This window comes from Arachis hypogaea, chromosome 2 (genome assembly GCF_003086295.3).
Source record: "Arachis hypogaea cultivar Tifrunner chromosome 2, arahy.Tifrunner.gnm2.J5K5, whole genome shotgun sequence".
NCBI lineage: Eukaryota > Viridiplantae > Streptophyta > Magnoliopsida > Fabales > Fabaceae > Arachis > Arachis hypogaea.
In genome coordinates this window covers 54360779-54376851 of record NC_092037.1, presented here as the reverse complement: position 1 = coordinate 54376851, position 16073 = coordinate 54360779, and the positions used below count along the sequence as shown (strand labels likewise).

At 35.3% G+C, this 16073-nt stretch overlaps 2 long non-coding RNA genes across 2 annotated transcripts; both read left to right on the top strand.

Annotated features, from left to right (window-relative positions):
• The first annotated feature begins 55 nt into the window (after positions 1-55).
• On the top strand, positions 56-3038 carry LOC112744444 (uncharacterized). The gene is made up of 3 exons (XR_003172788.2): positions 56-173; positions 280-394; positions 2798-3038. It is a non-coding gene; the product is annotated as an uncharacterized lncRNA (long non-coding RNA).
• Positions 3039-6595: 3557 nt separating this feature from the next.
• LOC140179200 (uncharacterized) lies at positions 6596-10410 on the top strand. Its single transcript, XR_011872822.1, has 4 exons — positions 6596-7363; positions 7435-7541; positions 7648-7762; positions 10170-10410. It is a non-coding gene; the product is annotated as an uncharacterized lncRNA (long non-coding RNA).
• The last annotated feature ends 5663 nt before the right edge of the window (positions 10411-16073 follow it).

Genomic DNA, 16073 nt, shown 5'->3' with positions numbered 1-16073 from the left:
GGCTTTGAATTTGGTTTATTCGTTTAAGATTCCGACAGTTTTATCGCCTCTGTATGTGGGTTTCAGTTACCAACGCCGGAGTCCGGTCGCCGCTGTCACTTGAGGTGGTTGACGTGCTGCTGCCGAACCGGTTCAAGAGACCGCCGCTGTTCGGTTCAGCCGTTTCTTCTTCGGTAAGTATGTTTTGGAAAGCCTCACGTTAGTTTTCGGTTGTGTTTGGTTAATAAATGAGTTTTGGTAACGTGGGGTCGAGTCCTGATTGTTATATGTTGCGATTAGTGTTGCTATGGTTATTGCAAAAGTGGCTGGGAGCTGAGGTTTTGGTTGCCGGTGATTTCGAGTTGAGACGGAAAGGACTCTGTGAGACGTTTGGATTATGGATTTGCGTTTTGAGGTAGGGGCGCTTTTCAAAAACTATGTTTTGTATATTGGAATTATTACATATGGATACTAATGTGAGATATTGTGTATTTGGTGATTGTATCTGCCTTATGTATTATTTGATTAACTTGAATGATTATGGACGTTGGTTTGGCTGAGTTGTTGTGCGGCTTTGTGAAATATAATGTTTTGAAGTTGATTCTTTAAATATTTGAAATTTGAGTTTAAACCGTTGAGGATTGGTTTGAATTGAGTCAATTATTTCAATGATGTGAAAAGTCGAATGCACTTTTGAATTCAGCCTGGTTTATTTTAATTGATTTGGTTTTGGACAAATGATTTGTTATTGAACCATTTCTTTAAAGCTTTGGAAATGAGTTATATCGATTGATATTGAGTTGATTTTGAATGGTATCCTTGAGATACGCCACTGAGGCGATTGTTGGATTTGGCTTGCTTTGAATTGATTTCTGGTTTTGAGCTGTTGAAAAGGAATGAGAAATGGTTTAGTTGGGACCCGAACCGGGTGGCAAAAGTCCAAGTTTTAGGGGAGGTGCTGCCGAAATTTTTATAAAACCTTAGTCTTGCTTGAAAGGTTATTTAAAAAGGGTTGAATTTGAGAAATTGTATTATTTGATTTATTAAGAGGATATTTATGTTTTCAAGCTTAATTTACTTGATGAACTTTATACGTTGAGTTTGGCTTATTTAGAACTGAACTATTGTTACCTTTTGAATCACTGAAGGAAAGAATGATGCTTTAATATTGATTTCAATATAAAAAGGAGTTTTTAGTGATTTTTAAAGGAACCTAGACTTTTGATTGAGTAATCAAGTTTGAGGCATTTTGGAAGAGTTGGAAAAATGGGTTCCAAAAAGAAATCTGAAAGCGGTTTGATTCAAATGAACCGGTTCCGTTTCAATGAGTTGATTTTTGGACCGGGTTGGAACTTGTGATTTTGTATGGCCGGTTTTATAGTAAATTCAGTTTATTTACTTGAACCGAGAATCTATGATTTTAAGAGTTTCAATGAATTTTAAGGAATTGATATAGGTTGACCTTCCCTAAAGACTTGGGACTCTGCCGAGAAACTTTTGTTATAAAATCCCATTGTTGGATGGGTGATTTTGAATGCTTTGAAATAATCCTTAACTTGCCATGGTTTGGAGTTTGGAAAGAGAATGCTGAGAGTGGCTCTGTTTTAAAAAGGGAACTCACTTTGAGTAAATTTGGCTTATGAGCCTGAGATGATTTGAGAAACGAGATTTCTAAAGCCAAGGCTAAAAGAGTTGAAACTTGATTTCAAAGTGAAATGAATTGAGAAAATGATTTATGGCTTAAATGCCGATTTCATAATTTGATGATTTTGAATGTGGAAGTGCTGTTTTGTTGTGAGCCGGAATGCTTTGAATGATATGAATATTGGCTGGTTCTGGATTGAACCGGAGCCGGAATGGCTGTGTGTGATTATTAATATTGGCTGGTTCTGGATTGAACCGTGAGCCGGATGGCTGAGATGGATGTTGATCCATGATTGAGAATGAAAGCATTTATGCTGAGATATTGATAAGTTGCGATGTTTGTACTTCCACTATCTGAGATACGAGTTTCCCTGGGTAGTAGCAGTGGCTAGCCACCACGTGCTCCAGGTTGAGACTTGATACTCTGTTGACCCTATGTCGTAAGTGTGGCCGGGCACTGTGAAAGTCCCGGATGAGCTCGCCCCCGAAATATTCACCAGTGAGGGTGAGGATATGGATCATGTTTATGATCAAGTTTATGATGAGTATAACTCGAGTTGGGGATGCGCGACAAGGGACAGTCCAACGGTAAGCTACCAGGACTTGTCGGGTTGGCTCTATAACCGACAGATGATATCATCAGCCACTAGGGACAGGCATGCATCATATGCATCTATGTGACATTGTTTGGGTATGCATATTGTACTTGGTTTGCCTATGTGATTAACTGCTAATTGTTCTACTTGCAATAACTGTTTGTTTGTGTTTGCATCTTCCTACTTGTGTTTGCATCTAGAACTCTGTTGGATTGTGGTGGATTGGTTGTGGTTGGATTGTTTGGGCCTAGGGCCGTGGTTGAATGAGATGGACCGATAGTTGATTTTGGTTTTGTGGTTCTGGTTTGGAATAAGATATGAAAGGTTATTTTGGTTCAGTATAGATAAACCTTTTTGAAATGCTTTGATGTTTTGAGAATTGAACAGTTCCTCTTCCAGAAAAGATTTCTGACTTTACTTTATTTGTAAACTGTTGTTTTTGAAAAGAGGCATAAGATGGTTATTAATCACTGGTACGGTTTATCTTCATGTATCCTATTACAGTAATTTCCAAAAACCCTCTACTGAGAACCCTTTCGAGGATGATGTTCTCACCCCCTACATTTTTCCCCTTTCAGGATTTGGGCACAGAAGTTATGAAGAGTTTAATTATGTGTTATTGAGATGCTCTGTATTGCTTTAGATTATTATTTTTGTACCCTCGCCTTTATCTTGATATATTCTGTGAGAGGGATAGGAATTGTACTGGATAATGTTTGTAATATTATTTATATATATGTATGTATGTATATATGGATGTACTCTTTATGAGCTTCTGTAAGTTGTATGGTATGTATGGACGTACGTTGTATGGCGAAAGTATTTTTGGGAATGGTATTGCGGTTTAAAGTTTTTTTTTTTAAACAGGCTCATATTTTAGTATTAAATAGTATAAGTGTCGTCGTAATGTCCGAGCTATTAGAGTTGCGCAGCCGGAAGCGTGAGCTTTGGTAGTTAGGGTGTTACATTATGGTATCAGAGCAGTTCTTCCTGTAGAGCATGAGGAATGGACTGACTATGCTTCAATTGCATACTCTGAGTGTTTGTCATGTATTAGGTCTTGTCGAATGACGAGAATTAGAGCTTTATGCACATGACGATCTATTGATTTAACGCTGTTAGTCTTGCATTGCATAACTCCTAATATTAAGTTTGGCCGGCTTAATACTAGTGAATTATGTATATGAAAGCACTGATGGGTTATCATAGATGAAATCTGAGTTTTGAGTAAAGCGAATCGCGGGTTTTGGGAACGTTGGAAACTTTTTCTCGAGGCTATTCAGTTGTGTGTCTTGAAATTCTATTCGAGTCGACCTGTTCTTTCATATCCTAACTTGAAGTTCTTGTTTGCTACTCCTCTTGAAAAGTAGTTTGATGTTCCACTCTATTCCTCAATTCATATGTATTCTTGTTTGATCCTAAGTGTATATGCTTGTTTAAAATCCTTGTTGTGTCTGCCTTCTCTGTTTGAGTTTTTCTTGATTCATGTATTCTTTGCTATAGCTTTGAACTTGTCCTATTGCGTTGTGCATTTTAACTCCGGATTCCGAGTCCATTCTTGAGAAATTATTGAATTAGTTTTCCTCTTATTTGACAATGATTTCAGCCAATTTTGAGGTTTTATAAAAATTGCTGTTGATTAGATATATACTTATCTATACATGAAACTTTGAGATTTCTTATACAGTTTAACAACTATTTATTTCTAATACCTCACCTGTATTTTTACTGGTTTACGGAACTACACTTACTTCAATTGTAAATTGACTTTATAGTAATTGTACTATAGCTCCAGTGCATATCTTCATTTGATTATGTATTTGGGTATTTTTCAGAAATTCCGGAAAGAAAGGGGATTTCTCGCTTTTGTCCCGGTTGAGTTTTGTTTGATAAACCTTACTTCATTTTTATTTGAGTTTGATTTAGCATACCACATGATTTATGCCATTGTTGTTCTTTTGAAAATGTTGGACTCATGGCTTTCTTCTTATGAACGGACTCATTCTCTCTTAAGCTCTCCATCTCCATGAATGTCATGCTTGACCCTGTTTTTAACTAATCCTTTGCATCTTGTGAACATTACCATTGATCTTGGTTTGTCCTCTCTTGTGAATCTCATCCTTACGTGAGTCAGTTTGATTTGTTTCAAGATAGTGCCTTGTTTATTCTCTCATTATCTCTACAAGAGTTTTTAGTCAAAGATTTATCATTGAAAAATTTTAAATGATTGAGTTATCTTTTCTATGACTTTTGTATTCTTTTGGATCAATTTAAAACTTGTTTGATGTTTCATGTCTAGTAGATCTTGTTTGAACTACTTTAAATTAAGATCCTTTCTTGCAAGGCTTGACTCCTTTTAGTATATCTTAAACTTCTTGAATGTTCTTCTGAGATGGTGATTTCAAGAACACTTTTGGAGTCTTGCTTTGAATCTTTTAAAGGAATTTTGAATTCTCTTTGAAGAAATATTAAACGGAATTTATTTTCTGTTGCTTGATTGAGATTGAAACCATTGCCCAATTTTGACGAAATTAATTTAAAGTTGGCATGCGCCATTTTAAATGAGGTTTTGGAAAAACTTCCTTGTTTAGTGGAAATCAGTTCGTTTGTAACGCACCACTTATTTCCTCTACCAAGTTGTAAGCAAGTTTTTACCACGGAGTTTCCTTTCTTAAAAGATTTTAACTTCCTCTTTCGTCCTTGCCATAAATGTTATACATGCTTGTTTGAATATAAAATTTTGATAATTATGAACAAGCATTTGATTACTTCCGAGTTTTTATGAACTGCTTTTGGTTAAGTTATGCTTCTAATTATCTTTCTAAAATATTTGAGGAAATATTTTAGCTCTTAGCCAAAGTTGTGTGCATTTTGTTTTTGGAACTCTACATAATCTACTTCAACATGAAATTGTATTGAAGTAAAGCCACGTTTATGTTTTTGTTACTTTCTTGAAGGATGTTTGTTGTTTAACTTCTCTTTCAGACTGCGAAGTGATATTTTTATAAGTTTCCGATTCTTTTAAGAACAATGTATCCGAAAGTATAGTAATTATGCTCTTGAGTTCTGTGAGCTTGGCTTGGGCCTGAAATATTCTTTTCTGTAACCTCTTATTTTTTTTTTTTACTCATCTTGAAATTGTTTCAAACTAATGCGCTGATTCTCCTTCCTATTGATCCTATTGAATTTCCTTGATCCAAGGGTTATCTTGAAATTGTCAATTGAATTGAGTCTAGCAAACTTCATTGCTTGAGTGTCCTTGTTTATTTGGAATTGGATACATTCTCTCAAATCTTTGAGTACTATCCTTGACATTTGACTCTCCTTTTTAAATCTTGTATCCTTTTGAGTAGACTCGAGAATTGTTTTGATATCACGTGCGACTTGTAGACGTAGTAACGCGATACGTTAGTTCTTTAAGACGTGATGTGTATACGGAAGTTGAAGCGGTGGGTGTGCAACGTATGAGTTGTGGGCATTTTGTTCCTTGCGAACGGATTTGTGGTTGTCAAGCTAATGATCGAAATTGGGGTTTGTAAAGTACTTGATGGAGTTGGAAAGTTGAAACTTTGAGGTTGATATGAGATTAGTGTGCGGAGGTTAAGCACGTCGTTTTAACTCCATCCTGTTTTATAACCTTCAATGCCTTGCCTTACTATCACATGTTTGACCCATGTCACCTTTTTGCATTGAGCCTACCTTGTAATATTTGCTTTGCACTCACACTTCTACCTTTGCATCCTTATGCATATGATAATCAAAGTATTTGAAAACCGTATATATGTTTATATGTTGAGGCATTTTTGCTTATTTCTTAAATGTGTTCAAGAATGAACTGTTATGAAATTTCCTTCGTTTTGTATCAATTTTCGAGGGCAAAAATTTTTATAAGGTGGGTAGAATGTAAGACCCAAAACTTTTGAAAAGTCTTATTATGATCAAGTCTTAAATCATATAGTTATTTATAGCCTTAATTTCAGAAATTATTTTATTATAGATAAATAAGGCAAGTTTTGATTTATTGGATTTGAGACGAGTTATGATCCTTATCCAATTTTACAATTGTTGGGTTATTTTCTATATTTAAAGTATAAAGTTGATAGTTGTGAAATAATAAGGATTTTATATGATTTTGATTAGATAAGTAATATTTTAAATATTACTACTGCTATTTTGGGAAATGAAGAAATTAAGTATATTATTTCTAATTTTTAGATTTGGGCATTTTAGTGAAAATAATTTGTGAAATTGATGAGCAAATAGTATTTTCTATGTACAAATAGTGTTAGATTTAATTTGGGTTTCAATTACTATATTATTCCCAATTTTATGTGAAATTACCAAATCACCCTCAGCCCTAATTTTTGAAAAGGAAAACCCTAACCCTAAAAACCCTAACTAGAACCCATTTCTCCCTCTGAACTCAGCAGCCGCACCCCACTTGTTTCCCTCTCACCCTCTCATTCACAGAAACATGGAAAGGAAGAACGGGAAAATCAAAAATGGAGACTGGGCCAGAAGGAGAGAAGGAGAGGGGGAAAGGATCGGCGCCGCCGGCTGGGTACTGCCGCCGTGACTACCGGACTGCCGCACGCGAGGAGCGCCGCCGTCGAAGCCGCCCCGTTCATCCCTGCCTAGTCGCGGTTCGACCACCATCATCCCGTTTCGTCGCCTGAAGAGTGTCACGAAGGCGAGAGAAAGCTCGTGCGCGCAGGGGAGAGGAAGGAGGCGCTGGTTAGCCACCGCACCTTGCCGTCGATTGCCATTGAACCGCGCCAGACCCAGAACTGCGAACGTGAGGGGTGCGATACAGGAGCCAACACGAGGAAGAGGGAGCGCGCGTGCGCGCGCAGGAGAAGGGCGAAGCTGCTATCACCACCGTTGGTGAGCTGCGCCGCCGTTGACCTTGCCGCAGAGACAGTCGCCGCCCTTTATGGCAAAGCAGACGAGAGAGATCTGAAGGTGTGCTGGGAGTCCAGCCACCGCGCCCAGCCGCTGTTTGCGTCGCCGGCGCCGCCTCGGTCGAAACTGCCGCCATCAGAAAAGGGTTCTGGCCGCCAGGGGTGGTTCTCGACTCCCGGGACCACCGCCGGAGTCTCTGGCTACTTCTTCCGTCGCCCAAAAAAAAAAAAAAAACTCTACCGGTAAGGGCTTTGAATTTGGTTTATTCGTTTAAGATTCCGACAGCTTTATCGCCTCTGTATGTGGGTTTCAGTTACCAACGCCGGAGTCTGGTTGCCGCTGTCACTTGAGGTGGCTGACGTGCTGCTGCCGAACCGGTTCAAGAGACCGCCGCTGTTCGGTTCAGCTGTTTCTTCTTCGGTAAGTATGTTTCGGAAAGCCTCACGTTAGTTTTCGGTTGTGTTTGGTTAATAAATGAGTTTTGGTAACGTGGGGTCGAGTCCTGATTGTTATATGTTGCGATTAGTGTTGCTATGGTTATTGCAAAAGTGGCTGGGAGCTGAGGTTTTGGTTGCCGGTGATTTCGAGTTGAGACGGAAAGGACTCTGTGAGACGTTTGGATTATGGATTTGCGTTTTGAGGTAGGGGCGCTTTTCAAAAACTATGTTTTGTATATTGGAATTATTACATATGGATACTGATGTGAGATATTGTGTATTTGGTGATTGTATCTGCCTTATGTATTATTTGATTAACTTGAATGATTATGGACGTTGGTTTGGCTGAGTTGTTGTGTGGCTTTGTGAAATATAATGTTTTGAAGTTGATTCTTTAAATATTTGAAATTTGAGTTTAAACCGTTGAGGATTGGTTTGAATTGAGTCAATTATTTCAATGATGTGAAAAGTCGAATGCACTTTTGAATTCAGCCTGGTTTATTTTAATTGATTTGGTTTTGGACAAATGATTTGTTATTGAACCGTTTCTTTAAAGCTTTGGAAATGAGTTATATCGATTGTATTGAGTTGATTTTGAATGGTATCCTTGAGATACGCCACTGAGGCGATTGTTGGATTTGGCTTGCCTTGAATTGATTTCTGGTTTTGAGCTGTTGAAAAGGAATGAGAAATGGTTTAGTTGGGACCCGAACCGGGTGGCAAAAGTCCATGTTTTAGGGGAGGTGCTGCCGAAATTTTTATAAAACCTTAGTCTTGTTTGAAAGGTTATTTAAAAAGGGTTGAATTTGAGAAATTGTATTATTTGATTTATTAAGAGGATATTTATGTTTTCAAGCTTAATTTACTTGATGAACCTTATATGTTGAGTTTGGCTTATTTAGAACTGAACTATTGTTACCTTTTGAATCACTGAAGGAAAGAATGATGCTTTAATATTGATTTCAATATAAAAAGGAGTTTTTAGTGATTTTTAAAGGAACCTAGACTTTTGATTGAGTAATCAAGTTTGAGGCATTTTGGAAGAGTTGGAAAAATGGGTTCCAAAAAGAAATCTGAAAGCGGTTTGATTCAAATGAACCGGTTCCGTTTCAATGAGTTGATTTTTGGACCGGGTTGGAACTTGTGATTTTGTATGGCCGGTTTTATAGTAAATTCAGTTTATTTACTTGAACCGAGAATCTATGATTTTAAGAGTTTCAATGAATTTTAAGGAATTGATATAGGTTGACCTTCCCTAAAGACTTGGGACTCTGCCGAGAAACTTTTGTTATAAAATCCCATTGTTGGATGGGTGATTTTGAATGCTTTGAAATAATCCTTAACTTGCCATGGTTTGGAAGTTTGGAAAGAGAATGCCGAGAGTGGCTCTGTTTTAAAAAGGGAACTCACTTTGAGTAAATTTGGCTTATGAGCCTGAGATGATTTGAGAAATGAGATTTCTAAAGCCAAGGCTAAAAAGAGTTGAAACTTGATTTCAAAGTGAAATGAATTGAGAAAATGATTTATGGCTTAAATGCCGATTTCATAATTTGATGATTTTGAATGTGGAAGTGCTGTTTTGTTGTGAGCCGGAATGGCTTTGAATGATATGAATATTGGCTGGTTCTGGATTGAACCGTGAGCCGGAATGGCTGTGTGTGATTATTAATATTGGCTGGTTCTGGATTGAACCGTGAGCCGGATGGCTGAGATGGATGTTGATCCATGATTGAGAATGAAAGCATTTATGCTGAGATATTGATAAGTTGCGATGTTTGCACTTCCACTATCTGAGATACGAGTTTCCCTGGGTAGTAGCAGTGGCTAGCCACCACGTGCTCCAGGTTGAGACTTGATACTCTGTTGACCCTATGTCGTAAGTGTGGCCGAGCACTGTGAAAGTCCCGGATGAGCTCGCCCTCGAAATATTCACCAGTGAGGGTGACGGATATGGATCATGTTTATGATCAAGTTTATGATGAGTATAACTCGAGTTGGGGATGCGCGACAGAGGGACAGTCCAACAGTTAGCTACCAGGACTTGTCGGGTTGGCTCTATAACTGACAGATGATATCATCAGCCACTAGGGACAGGCATGCATCATATGCATCTATGTGACATTGTTTGGGTATGCATATTGTACTTGGTTTGCCTATGTGATTAACTGCTAATTGTTCTACTTGCAATAACTGTTTGTTTGTGTTTGCATCTTCCTACTTGTGTTTGCATCTAGAACTCTGTTTGATTGTGGTGGATTGGTTGTGGTTGGATTGTTTGGGCCTAGAGCCGTGGTTGAATGAGATGGACCGATAGTTGATTTCGGTTTTGTGGTTCTGGTTTGGAATAAGATATGAAAGGTTATTTTGGTTCAGTATAGATAAACCTTTTTGAAATGCTTTGATGTTTTGAGAATTGAACAGTTCCTCTTCCAAAAAGATTTCTGACTTTACTTTATTTGTAAACTGTTGTTTTTGAAAAGAGGCATAAGATGGTTATTAATCACTGGTACGGTTTATCTTCATGTATCCTATTACAGTAATTCCCAAAAACCCTCTACTGAGAACCCTTTCGAGGATGATGTTCTCACCCCCTACATTTTTCCCCTTTCAGGATTTGGGCGCAGAAGTTATGAAGAGTTTAATTATGTGTTATTGAGATGCTCTGTATTGCTTTAGATTATTATTTTTGTACCCTCACCTTTATCTTGATATATTCTGTGAGAGGGATAGGAATTGTACTGGATAATGTTTGTAATATTATTTATATATATGTATGTATGTATATATGGATGTACTCTTTATGAGTTTCTGTAAGTTGTATGGTATGTATGGACGTACGTTGTATGGCGAAAGTATTTTTGGGAATGGTATTGCGGTTTAAAGTTTTTTTTTTTTAAACAGGCTCATATTTTAGTATTAAATAGTATAAGTGTCGTCGTAATGTCCGAGCTATCAGAGTTGCGCAGTCGGAAGCGTGAGCTTTGGTAGTTAGGGTGTTACATTGTTCATCGGGTCAAATACTTTGTGAAGGCCACCAACACATAATAATAAGAATTTGGATCTTCTAAATTTTGAAATTTATTTTAGAGAGTAAAGTATGATCTATCACCATTTATTTCATAGGTGGAACCAAGAGAAAACATGAGAGAGAAAACATTCAATGGTGAGAGATTTAACTTTATCTTCTAAAGTGAAAATCTAAAATTTAGAGGATTTAAATCCTAATAATAATAATAATGATTTTATTCTTTAATATAATTATTTAATTAATTATGATTTTATATAATTATTTATTTTAAAATAACTTGCCACGTGGAAGTTCTTATTGGACCCTCAGTCCTTGGGAACTCTGTCTTCTTGAAATGCATGTGGGGACTCTCTCTCACTCTGCTCTAACGGACTACAACCGTCAACCACTCACTCTCACTCTCACTCTCACTCTCAATTCTCCAACGGACGCACTCTCTCACTCTTCGGGAACCTCAGCACGAAACGGTAAAACTCTAATTCTCACTCAGCACTCTCTCACTACTCTCTCTCTCTCTCTCTCTCTCTCACTCGCCGCCGTCCAGTCTCTCCACTTCTCGCTGCATCTTTCCTTCTCTTAGGTTTTTGATTTTTTCTTAATTCTGTTTCTAAATCCTTTTTATTTGTCATAATTTGTTGTTATGATTCTGTTTTAAAAATTTTCAAGTCTTAGCATTTTATTTTTTTTTAATTCAGTTCATTTCCCACAATTTGTTGTCATAATTCTATTTTTAATTTATCATTTGTTACTTGCTGATTTTTGTTAGTATTATTTGCTGACGGCTCTGATCTTTTAATTTCATTGTTTTTGTTTTTGTTGAACATATCACTGGGCAAATTCTTTTATTGCTGGATAAGATCACTGTTCTTTTGTTTTTAATTTGTTGAATTGTTGCCCTGTTCTTTTGTCCTATGAAGATATCAGGATGCAACCGGCAAATAAATTCCTAGGTTTCATCTTTGCGAACATTGAAGATATCATGAATGATTCCGGCAATGTCCATCAAAACCTATTAATAGATAAGAACAGACATTCTGTTTAAATCTGTTCAAATCTAGAGGAAGGTTTTTATACACTTGAAATATTATTATACACTTATATTATCTACTTTTCTTGTATAAAATGTAATTGCATGTTTAGATGAACGGTATGATGTTAAAAATTTTTAATTTCTAAACATAAATAATTCATGACTCTGTAGAGACCCAATATAAAAAATGGGGTCTAATAAAATATAAATAAAATAAGAATAAACGGTTTAGTAATAATATCAACATCTACATGTTAACTAAATTCCATAAAAAAAAGTACAAACACTTGTTGTTCATCGGGTCAAATACTTTGTGAAGGCCACCAACACATACTAATAAGAATTTGGATCTTCTAAATTTTGAAATTTATTTTAGAGAGCAAAGTATGATCTATCACCATTTATTTCATAGGTGGAACCAAGAGAAAACATGAGAGAGAAAACATTCAATGGTGAGAGATTGAACTTAATCTTCTAAAGTGAATATCTAAAATTTAGAGGATCTAAATCCTAATAATAATAATAATTATGATTTTATTATTTAATATAATTATTTAATTAATTATGATTTTATATAATTATTTATTTTAAAATAACTTGCCACGTAGAAGTTCTTATTGGACCCTCAGTCCTTGAGAACTCTGTCTTCTTGAAATGCATGTGGGGACTCTCTCTCACTCTGCTCTAACGGACTACAACCGTCAACCACTCACTCTCACTCTCACTCTCGCTCTCAATTCTCCAACGGACGCACTCTCTCACTCTTCGGGAACCTCAGCACGAAATGGTAAAACTCTAATTCTCACTCAGCACTCTCTCACTACTCTCTCTCTCTCTCACTCGCCGCCGTCCAGTCTCTCCGCTTCTCGCTGCATCTTTCCTTCTCTTAGGTTTTTGATTTTTTCTTAATTCTGTTTCTAAATCCTTTTTATTTGTCATAATTTGTTGTTATGATTCTGTTTTAAAAATTTTCAAGTCTTAGCGTTTTATTTTTTTGAATTCAGTTTATTTCTCACAATTTGTTGTCATAATACCATTTTTAGTTTATCATTTGTTACTTGCTGTTTTTGTTAGTATCATTTGCTGATGGCTCTGATCTTTTAATTTCATTGTTTTTGTTTTTGTTGAACATATCACTGGGCAAATTCTTTTGTTGCTGGATAAGATCACTGTTCTTTTGTTTTTAATTTGTTGAATTGTTGCCCTGTTCTTTTGTCCTATGAAGATATCAGGATGCAACCGGCAAATAAATTCCTAGATTTCATCTTTGCGAACATTGAAGATATCATGAATGATTCCGGCAATGTCCATCAAAACCTATTAATAGATAAGAACACACATTCTGTTTAAATCTGTTCAAATCTAGAGGAAGGTTTTTATACACTTGAAATATTATTATACACTTATATTATCTACTTTTGTTGTATAAAATGTAATTGCATGTTTAGATGAACGGTATGATGTTAAAAATTTTTAATTTCTAAACATAAATAATTCATGACTCTGTAGAGACCCAATATAAAAAATGGGGTCTAATAAAATATAAATAAAATAAGAATAAACGGTTTAGTAATAATTTCAACATCTACATGTTAACTAAATTCCATAAAAAAAAGTACAAACACTTGTTGTTCATCGGGTCAAATACTTTGTGAAGGCCACCAACACATAATAATAAGAATTTGGATCTTCTAAATTTTGAAATTTATTTTAGAGAGTAAAGTATGATCTATGACCATTTATTTCATAGGTGGAACCAAGAGAAAACATGAGAGAGAAAACATTCAATGGTGAGATATTGAACTTAATCTTCTAAAGTGAATATCTAAAATTTAGAGGATCTAAATCCTAATAATAATAATAATTATGATTTTATTATTTAATATAATTATTTAATTAATTATGATTTTATATAATTATTTATTTTAAAATAACTTGCCACGTAGAAGTTCTTATTGGACCCTCAGTCCTTGAGAACTCTGTCTTCTTGAAATGCATGTGGGGACTCTCTCTCACTCTGCTCTAACGGACTACAACCGTCAACCACTCACTCTCACTCTCACTCTCGCTCTCAATTCTCCAACGGACGCACTCTCTCACTCTTCGAGAACCTCAGCACGAAATGGTAAAACTCTAATTCTCACTCTGCACTCTCTCACTACCCTCTCTCTCTCTCACTCGCCGCCGTCCAGTCTCTCCGCTTCTCGCTGCATCTTTCCTTCTCTTAGGTTTTTGATTTTTTCTTAATTCTGTTTCTAAATCCTTTTTATTTGTCATAATTTGTTGTTATGATTCTGTTTTAAAAATTTTCAAGTCTTAGCATTTTATTTTTTTTAATTCAGTTTATTTCTCACAATTTGTTGTCATAATACCATTTTTAGTTTATCATTTGTTACTTGCTGTTTTTGTTAGTATCATTTGCTGATGGCTCTGATCTTTTAATTTCATTGTTTTTGTTTTTGTTGAACATATCACTGGGCAAATTCTTTTGTTGCTGGATAAGATCACTGTTCTTTTGTTTTTAATTTGTTGAATTGTTGCCCTGTTCTTTTGTCCTATGAAGACATCAGGATGCAACCGGCAAATAAATTCCTGGGTTTCATCCTTGCGGACATTGAAGATATCATGAATGATTCCGGCAGTGTCCATCAAAACCTATTAATAGATAAGAACACACATTCTGTTTAAATCTGTTCAAATCTAGAGGAAGGTTTTTATACACTTGAAATATTATTATACACTTATATTATCTACTTTTTTTGTATAAAACGTAATTGTATGTTTAGATGAATGGTATGATATTAAAAATTTTTAATTTCTAAACATAAATAATTCATGACTTTGAAGAGACCCAATATAAAAAATGGGGTCTAAAAAAATATAAATAAAATAAGAATAAACGGTTTAGTAATAATATCAACATCTAGATGTTAACTAAATTCAATAAAAAAAAAGTACAAACACTTGTTGTTCATCGGGTCAATTACTTTGTGAAGGCCACCAACACATAATAATAAGAATTTGGATCTTCTAAATTTTGAAATTTATTTTAGAGAGTAAAGTATGATCTATCACCATTTATTTCATAGGTGGAACCAAGAGAAAACATGAGAGAGAAAACATTCAATGGTGAGAGATTTAACTTTATCTTCTAAAATGAAAATCTAAAATTTAGAGGATCTAAATCCTAATAATAATAATTATGATTTTATTATTTAATATAATTATTTAATTAATTATGATTTTATATAATTATTTATTTTAAAATAACTTGCCACGTGGAAGTTCTTATTGGACCCTCAGTCCTTGAGAACTCTGTTTTCTTGAAATGCATGTGGGGACTCTCTCTCACTCTGCTCTAACGGACTGCAACCGTCAACCACTCACTCTCACTCTCACTCTCACTCTCAATTCTCCAACGGACACACTCTCTCACTCTTCGGGAACCTCAGCACGAAACGGTAAAACTCTAATTCTCACTCAGCACTCTCTCACTACTCTCTCTCTCTCTCTCACTCGCCGCCGTCCAGTCTCTCCGCTTCTCGCTGCATCTTTCCTTCTCTTAGGTTTTTGATTTTTTCTTAATTCTGTTTCTAAATCCTTTTTATTTGTCATAATTTGTTGTTATGATTCTGTTTTAAAAATTTTCAAGTCTTAGCGTTTTATTTTTTTAATTCAGTTTATTTCTCACAATTTGTTGTCATAATACCATTTTTAGTTTATCATTTGTTACTTGCTGTTTTTGTTAGTATCATTTGCTGATGGCTCTGATCTTTTAATTTCATTGTTTTTGTTTTTGTTGAACATATCACTGGGCAAATGCTTTTGTTGCTGGATAAGATCACTGTTCTTTTGTTTTTAATTTGTTGAATTGTTGCCCTGTTCTTTTGTCCTATGAAGATATCAGGATGCAACCGGCAAATAAATTCCTGGGTTTCATCTTTGCGGACATTGAAGATATCATGAATGATTCCGGCAGTGTCCATCAAAACCTATTAATAGATAAGAACACACATTCTGTTTAAATCTGTTCAAATCTAGAGGAAGGTTTTTATACACTTGAAATATTATTATTCACTTATATTATCTAATTTTTTTGTATAAAACGTAATTGTATGTTTAGATGAATGGTATGATGTTAAAAATTTTTAATTTCTAAACATAAATAATTCATGACTTTGAAGAGACCCAATATAAAAAATGGGGTCTAATAAAATATAAATAAAATAAGAATAAACGGTTTAGTAATAATATCAACATCTAGATGTTAACTAAATTCAATAAAAAAAAGTACAAACACTTGTTGTTCATCGGGTCAATTACTTTGTGAAGGCCACCAACACATAATAATAAGAATTTGGATCTTCTAAATTTTGAAATTTAGTTTAGAGAGTAAAGTATGATCTATCACCATTTATTTCATAGGTGGAACCAAGAGAAAACATGAGAGAGAAAAC